The 8603-nt window shown below is 39.0% G+C and overlaps 1 long non-coding RNA gene across 1 annotated transcript in view; it reads right to left on the bottom strand.

The window, feature by feature from the left end:
• LOC108517116 (uncharacterized) overlaps positions 1-4283 on the bottom strand; it is a 17609-nt gene extending 13326 nt beyond the window's left edge. The window contains exons 1-2 of the long non-coding RNA XR_001882005.1: positions 4235-4283; positions 1857-1934 (exon numbers count right to left, since the gene is read on the bottom strand). This is a non-coding gene — a long non-coding RNA (uncharacterized LOC108517116). The remainder of the gene's footprint in view (positions 1-1856; positions 1935-4234) is intronic.
• Between the last annotated feature and the right edge of the window lie 4320 nt (positions 4284-8603).

Raw genomic sequence — 8603 nt, 5'->3', positions numbered from 1 at the left:
CCACCTCGCCCGGCTAGTTTCTTGTATTTTTTTTTAGTAGAGCCGGGGTTTCACCGTGTTAGCCAGGATGGTCTCGATCTCCTGACCTCGTGATCCACCCGTCTCGGCCTCCCAAAGTGCTGGGATTACAGGCTTGAGCCACCGCGCCCGGCCGCAACTTTTTAAACTATAAATTAGATCATGTATTTCTCCTACTTACAATCTCCAGTAGGTTTTTCACTGCACCAGAATAAAATCACCACTTGTTAGTATGCTCTCTGAAGTTCTGACCTGTCCACATGCTCAGCTCACCTGGCCTGACCCCTCAACCCTCTCCTACTCTCTCCTGTCATTAGGTTGCAGCCACTGAATTTTTCCCCAAAACTCCAACATACTAAGCTTACTCCTTTCTTAGGAACTTTGTTCTAATTTTTTCTCCTTTTGTTGCTTCATATCTTTGCTTGACTGCCTCCATATTATTCCTATCTCACACCTTCAAAGATTTCTAATAACTGTATTTTTCATCTTCTTTGTTTACTATGTATCCTCAGAGCCCAGAATAATGGCTAGAACATAGGAAAACTCAGTAAAATTTCATTGAATGAAATAGGTCTTCCCTGCCTACCCAAGGCAAAGCAGCTTGTAGTCTCCTTCCCATTAATTTCTCTTTCATTTTCTTCCTATATTTTTTTCATAGCACACAGCGCCCAGGACTACCCTCCTTATTTGTATAACTGATTATTGGCAAGTCTCAATTCATCAGGGTAAAAAAAATAATTTTAAAAATTTGCTTATACTGTATGGAATATCCTTTTCCTATTTCCTGTTCCTATTCCCTAGAAATATCTTGGGAAGATAGGAAACTTTCTGGTCTTTTTTGTTATTAAAATTTCAAAACACCAATCATATATCTAAATGAAAGCTCTACAGCTACCTTCTTTTTTCTAGGTTTTTGCGCCTCTGAGATTGGGATTAGAGGAAGAAAGCAGAGAAAGGACATCTTTTTACTTCACCATTCGTGGTGTAATCATGTGCCTGACAGCTATAGCTACTAACCTGGCTTACATAGACTGGCCACTAAGGGACTCTAGGGATCAGAATCTAAATGCTGAGTCTCTCAAGGGCATAGAGAGAATTTCAGAGGGCCTTACCATGACATAGGGATTAAACTCCAGTTCTGCCCAGTTCTCATCACCAAACCCTTATCCCATGCCTCTTTGTGTTTGGTGTCCCCTTGCCTAGGGGACTGTCCTCCTGGGTAAGATCAGCAAGATAACTCTTCAGTCACATTCCATTTGATCTTTTGAATACTCTGGGGTCCTTACCCACCAAATTGATGGAGTTCAACTGCTCAATCACTGCCTTTCCCAGAGCTCTGTTGTCCAACCACAATTCCCTTTCCCCTACTCACATAGGGCTATGTTGGCAAAATGCTGCCCGAACAGCCTGCTAACAGTAAACAAAATACTAGTTTCTCTCACCTTCTTGAAGGCATTTACAGTCTTTGTAAGCTTTTCTCCTAGATTTTCCCTTTCCTATTCCTGCGTAAATTCTAAGAATGAAGTGCATCCTTCTCCTTTTTTTCATTAGGTGAAGTGGGATTTACCCATTACCATATATTCACCACCAGGTCACTGACAAGAGACTCCAGTGAATCTCTTTCCCTCTGCATTCCTCTCCTTGTACAGACTAAAAGGTCACATTGTGTAAAGCCTAAAATAGCCCTGCAAAGAGATCTGGCCCTAGCAGTGAGCACAAACTCAGTAATTCTCCTTAGAGTGAGGTGGTACTCAGTGCCTCTTGGTTTCAACCATGGTCCTAGTGGCTAATTATGGAAGAGTAGAATAGTCTCACAACATCCTGTAACATTGGCTTACCTGTATATTATATGCCACCCATAACCATAAAGACGCCAGGATTTAGGTTCCTTGAAGGTAATGACTATGGGTCCCTCTCTGTGGGAGAATAGTGAATAGAAGAGAGAAATCACTCAATATGTGGAATGACGGATGTGGTTTGGCTGTGTCCCCACCCAAATCTCATCTTGAATTGTAGTTCCAATAATCCCCACATGTCATGGGAGGAACCCAGTGGGAGGTACTTGAATCATTGCAGTGGTTTCCCCTATGCTATTCTCATGATAGTAAGTAAATTCTCACATAATCTGATAGTTTTATAAAGGAGCTTCCCCCTTCACTTAGCTCTTATTCTTCTCCTTCCTGCCACTATGTAAGAAAGATGTGTTTGTTTCCCCTTTGGATCATGATTGTAAGTATCCCAAGACCTTCCCAGCCATGTAAAACTATAGATCAATTAAACCTCTTTCCTTTATAAATTACACAGTTTTGGGCAATTTTTTATAGCAGCATGAGAACAGACTAACACAGTAAGTTGGTACTAGAGGTGGGGTGCTGCTATAAGGATACCTAAAAATGCAGAAGTGACTTTGGAACTGGATAACAGACAGCCTGTGAAAGCAGCCAAGGTGGGGACTGTACCATGCAAAGCCACAGGAGCTGAGCTTCCCAAGACTGGGAGCCCACCTCTTGCATCAGCATTACCTGGATGTGAGACATGGAGTCAAAAGAGATTATTTAGGTGCTTTAAGATTTAATTACTGCCTCGCTGGATTTCAGACTTGCATGGGCCTGTAGCCCTTGTTTGTGGCCAATTTCTCCTATTTAGAATGGGTGCATTTACCCAATGCCTACACCCTCATTGTATCTAGGAAGTAACTAACTTGCTTTTGATTTTACAGGTTCATAGGTGGAAGGGACTTGCCTTGTCTCAGATAAGACTTTGGACTTGGACTTTTGAGTTAATGCTAGAATGAGTTAAGATTTTGGGGGACTGTTTGGAAGGCATGATTGTGTTTTGAAACGTGAAGACATGAGATTTGGGAGGGGTCAGGGGCATAGTGATGTGGTTTGGCTGTGCCCCCACCCAAATCTCATCTTGAATTGTAGTTCCCACTATCCCCATGTGTTGTGGGAGGAATGTAGTGGGAGGTAATTGAATCATTGTGGCTGTTTCCCCTGTGCTATTTTCATGATAGTAAGCAAACTCTCATGAGATCTGGTGGTTTTATAAGGGGCTTCTCCATTTACTTCTGCCATCATGTGAAAAAGGATGTTTGCTTCCCCTTCTGCCACGATTGTAAGTTTCCTGAAACTTTCTCAGCCACACAGAATTGTGAGTCAATTAAACTTCTTTCCTTTATAAATTACCCAGTCTCAGGCAGTTCTTTATAGCGGCATGAGAATAAACTAATATAATGACTGACTAATTGGAAAAGTTCAAATATTTTCTTATGACCAATACAATTTGCTAGAGCGATTAGAAGATCACACCTCAAAAATATTCAGTACATTCATGCTGTTTTTCCAAACATTTAACTTGTTCAAAAGTCATTCCACCTTCTGACTGATAAACTTCTATTCAACTTCTTATGCACATGCATTTCCAATTGCATCATTTTCAACCTCACTACTTTTAAAATGGAAATTAAAACAACAGAAAATTTATTTATTCATTATCTATGAAACCTACAAAGGGGTATTTTTTAAGATAATATCCAATATGCTAAGGCTGCAGTAAATTCTTATTGTTGTTATGGTAATGTAACTTGGCGCAATCTTTTAGAAGGAAATTTGCATATATATTCCAGCACCTCCAAGATATTCATAGAAACTAAAACTCTAACAAGTATTAAAAGCAGAGCAGGCAGACATATGTTGTTATATACTGGTTGTTTCTTCCTATATCACATACTCCCACACACACTCATCTGAACCTCTTTATTATATAAGACTGATACATTTTTCCCTATTACTTATACCAGCAACTACAAGAAAATTGAATCTACAGACAAGCTGAAAATAAAGTTACTTTTATAAAACCATGTTAAACATTTCGATGGGTCAAATAGAATGAAATGAAATTAATAACTGCTGCTGAAAATATAAAGAAAAAGTGACTAAAAGCAAAATGGCCTTGAAGGAAAACTTTGAAAGAGATGTATAGCAAGACCTCAGCTTTTGCCTGTATTGTCCTACCATGTGAAGATTGATTAAAGCAATGCTTCATAAACAAAGTTTTATGGCAGATAGAGGGGACTCTATGGTGCACATATTGGCCCCAGGCAAGAAAACATCATCTGGAGAGATCCATTCTCCTCAGATACTATGAAATTTTTAGTGATTTTTTCTACAAACTTCAAGTGTGAAGAAAAAGGGGCAATAGTGTGTTTATATACCAAGTACTTGAGACTGCTTGCTGGAGGCAATCACAGTTCTTATAAAAAGAGCTGTTTGCAGTTTAACTGTAAGGAGAGAAGTGGCAGTTATTTTACTTCAGTTGTTTGTGTTAAACACTAAGGAAAGTGTCATGAGCCTGTAAGAAGCCAAAGCAATTGAATAAAATGTAAAAATCAGAGTCCATTCCTGCAACAGTTCCTCATTTATTTCTAACAAAATAGCTCCTATCAATCTCAAACTCACCATTAACACCTCTTACCTAATAAAAAGGATAACATAATAAATCACTTGTAAATACCAAACAATAGCAGAGCAATTAAAACAGATAAGTGAAAATGGTAATTTAAATATTTCTTAAAGAAATTTAAAATGTCTACAGAAGATTTGAGAAATCTTCTGTACCAGAGACTTGAGAAAATATTTACAAATTCCATCTATTTGAAATCTGCTTAAATGAAGAAAGACAATGAAGAAAAGTATAGAATAAACAATAATCTACTCTGAGATTTAAGAAACAACCCAACCTCATACAAGAAACTCTGCAGAATATCTGCTTTGGGCCAAAAAGAAAGAAGGTACTGGAGAGTTGACAGAGAATTCCTACCTGAGGGCACGAAACAGAGCTACAAAAAGAAAGTAGAGGAAATTAGAAGGATCCCACTACTGACTTTTATTTTTCCAGTCCAAAACATCAATAATGCCAAGATTGAACAGCCCCCATCTAGAAGAATAAATGTGTGTTAATAGTCAGAAAAATTATGGAAATGAAGAACAATGAGTGGGAACTTCTTCAGCCAGGAATTATAATATAGAGTTATATTAAGCATTAATTAAAAGAACATTCTGGGTAAAGAAACATATATTCAGATAAGTGAAATATAACAGAATTCATTTGTAAATTCAAATACATGTAATAATTTAGTGTCATGAAGAAAGCAGCTTTCAAATCAATATAAAAAGACAGATTGTTCACTGTATTCAGAAAACTTGTCAGATAGGAAGAAAAAAATGGATCTCTACTACTCATTCTTTACAACACAAAACATTTCACATAATTAAGGTTAAGCTACTAAAACAAAAACAAGAAAGCACTAAAAGAAAATATGAATAGAGTATTTCAGTATTAGTAATTAAAAACTCCCTTGGCAGACACAGAAATTCCAAATAAATATAGTAAGTCTAATTTTACTTGAGGGGAAAATAGGAATGGAGGATGTTGTTGATACTTAGTGGCTTGGGTTTTAATGTAACAATCAATCAATCAATGTACCGTAACTTTACTAAAAGTCACTTACTGTTTAAAAGTAAATTCTTTAAAACATAAATAAAAAAGTTGAAAGTAAGGGATGGAAAAAAGGATGTCTGAGGAAAATACCAACTGAAATAAAGCTAGTGACTTCCTTTGATGCTGGCGGTATTCTTTATCTTGATCTGGGTGGTGGGTACATGGCTGTATACATTAGAAAAAAATTGTCAAACTCTGTTCTTAAGATCAGTGCCTTACATGCTCTTTATTGTATGGGTATCATATGTCAATAAATAGGTAAAGAGGCTGTAAAAATACAAAAATTTCTTGTAGCTATATTAATATCAAATAAACTAGATGATAGATAAGCATTTTCAAAGACAAAGAGGCCACTACGTAATGACAAAAAGGAACCATCTTGGAAGTAATGTCAGAGGCATTTGAACCAGAGTGCCTCCATCTTGGATAGAGGCTTGGAAAAATAAGGCTGAGACCTGCTGGACTGCATTCCCAGGCAGTAAGGCATTCTAAGTCACAAGATGAGATAGGAGGTTGGCACAAGATACAGGTTATAAAGACCTTGCTGATAAAAGAAGTTGCAGTAAAGAAGCTGGCCAAAGCCCAGCAAACCAAGATGGTGATCTGACCTCTGGTTGTCCTAACTGCTACACTCCCAAGAGCACCATGACAGTTTACAAATGCCATGGCAATGTCCAGAAGTTACTCTATATTGTCTAAAAAGGGGAGGCATGAATAATCCACCCCTTGTTTAACATGTTGAAACAGGAGAATTCCCTGACCCCCGACTCACAGGACGTGCAACAGGGGTGTGGCTTGAGCCACCATGAGCTCAAACCCCTTACGGGAGGGAGAGCATGCAGATAGGCAGGTACAGGACCTGGGGAAAGTGCTTTTGGGCTCCAGCCCCATGGTAGCATCTAAGGGTGGGTGCCTGCAACTCCCAAAGCCCCAGTGCACATGTTACAGTGCCTCTTCACTCTGCTGTCCACAGATGGCTTTAGTATTAATCAACTCAGTGACCTCTTGGTATCCAGGTCCTTCTCCAGTGTCCAGGAAGAATCAGGTGACACACAGACTTGAAGGATGATGAATGCGGTGGTTTTATTGAGTGGTGGAGGTGGCTCTCATTGGGATGGATGGAGAGCTGGAAAGGGGATGGAGTGGGAAGATGATCTTCCCCTGGAGTTTGGCTGTCCCACAGCCTGTCTCCTCTCTGACTGTCCCCAGCTGAGCTCCTCTTGACATTTAGACGTTCCTTCTCTTCTCTCCTTCTCTGCTGCACCACTCTTCTGCTCCTCTGATCTTCTGCTCATGGAGCCTGACATTTACGGTTTACATGGGTATAGGATGGGGGGTGTGGTGGGCCAAAAGGCAACATTAAGGTGTGAAAACAGGAATGCCTGTTCACATTTAAGGCCATGGATTTCCAAGCTTGAGAGTGGTGTCTTTGCCAGGGAACTACCCTCTTCTACCCAATATTTGCTTGCCTCCTGTTCATATCAAGAAATAATATCATAATCAAGAAATAATCATAAAAACAGGCAACCAGTAACCCTCAGGGCTTCCCTGCCTATGGAGTAGCCATTCTTTATCCTTTACCTTCTTAATAAGCTTGCTTTCACTTTACTTTATGGACTCACCCTTTCTTTCTTGTGCAAGATCCAAGAATCCTCTTTTGGGGTCTGGATTGGGCCCCTTCCAGTAGCAATAACAGTTCAGAACATGGATTAGTTTAATAAATAGCCTAAAAAATAAAGTAACACAAAGAGAAAACTTCAAAACATTCAGTAATTGACTTAGAAAGACTAAAAGCTAATTAACTTAACATGAACTCAAGATGTTAGAAAAAGAACAAGAAGAATAACCCCCCCCAAAAAAGTAGAGAAGAGGCATAATAAAAAGCAGAAATCATTAAAATTGAAAATGAAGTGAAGTGAGCTGCCTGTATGGGAAGCTGCTGGAGGGCAGATGGAACAACAGGAGCCAGATTTACCCTCCTGCAGGAAATGACAACAAGCAAACAAACAAAAGGTATGACAAAAAATGAATTTCAGACACTGGACATCAGTAGCACAGAATAGTGACCGCCAAGAGAGAGGAAACAACCAAAACGGAGGTGAGCTCCATTGACCAGCTCACAGCCTGGAGGATTCCCAGGCCCCACTGTAGGGTCTCTCTGAGATGAGGAGGCAGAGCTGAGGCTAAGGAAAGCCTGACGGTTTGAGTTTGCAAGTCAGAGAACCCAAGAGGAAAATGTTGCACAAAGAACTCTAGAAATTTGCAGAGGGCTCCCCTGAAGTCTTTGGCTGAGGTCTAATCAGCACATAGATGTGAGAAAACAAGCCATATATTTCAAAACTTCTTTAATATCATAACGACCAATGAAAAACTCTTGATCTTATTCTGGGTCTTAATTTTCTCTTTTATACTATAAGGGGTGCAGGAGAGAGTGATGTTAGGCGTCATTTAGCACTAAAGTGCTCTGACCTTTCTACAACCTAACCCTTTCATTGGATCCTTTTTTTGTCCTTTTGGGGAATATACATGAATAGTTTTGTTCTTGACTCAGGTAAAAGAAAAGGAACTCAGGCTGTTTCAAGATGGCTTTCATTGTAATGCTGCAGCTCTTCCATCTTACATGAGTAATTCTGGATAACATCAAACCTTCCAATCATGACAGAAAAGTGAGGCTTGGCAGAGCCTTAGCAAAGTTTTCTTTCTCCTGGAATCAAAAGAATTTAAAGTCAAGAGCAAACAGTACAAAGAAAAGGCAAAGTAAATGTAGATACCATTTTCAATGACTTAACTTTTCTTTCAGCCTGCTTTTTACTTGGAGCAATAAGCCCTGAGGTCTCAGTCAGACTTCCTTCTAACTATTTTCTAGAAATGTAAGAAGGTTCAGGAAAAAGGGAGAAATTTTAGATGATAAAATATTAACTCATTTGTCTAATTCTTTTATTACTGTCATTAGTGACAAAGGTGAGAATCTCAAGTATACATAAGAATATGGATAAACCACAAATCGGTCTTACTTAATTGCCCTGACTGATTTTCAGCCTGTTCTAGAAGTGACTATCAAAAAAAAAAAAAAAAAAAAAAAA

Source organism: Rhinopithecus bieti, unplaced genomic scaffold, assembly GCF_001698545.2.
Source record: "Rhinopithecus bieti isolate Rb0 unplaced genomic scaffold, ASM169854v2 scaffold_39317, whole genome shotgun sequence".
NCBI lineage: Eukaryota > Metazoa > Chordata > Mammalia > Primates > Cercopithecidae > Rhinopithecus > Rhinopithecus bieti.
Note: the sequence above shows the minus strand (reverse complement) of the source record. Positions and strands in the feature narration are given on the sequence as shown.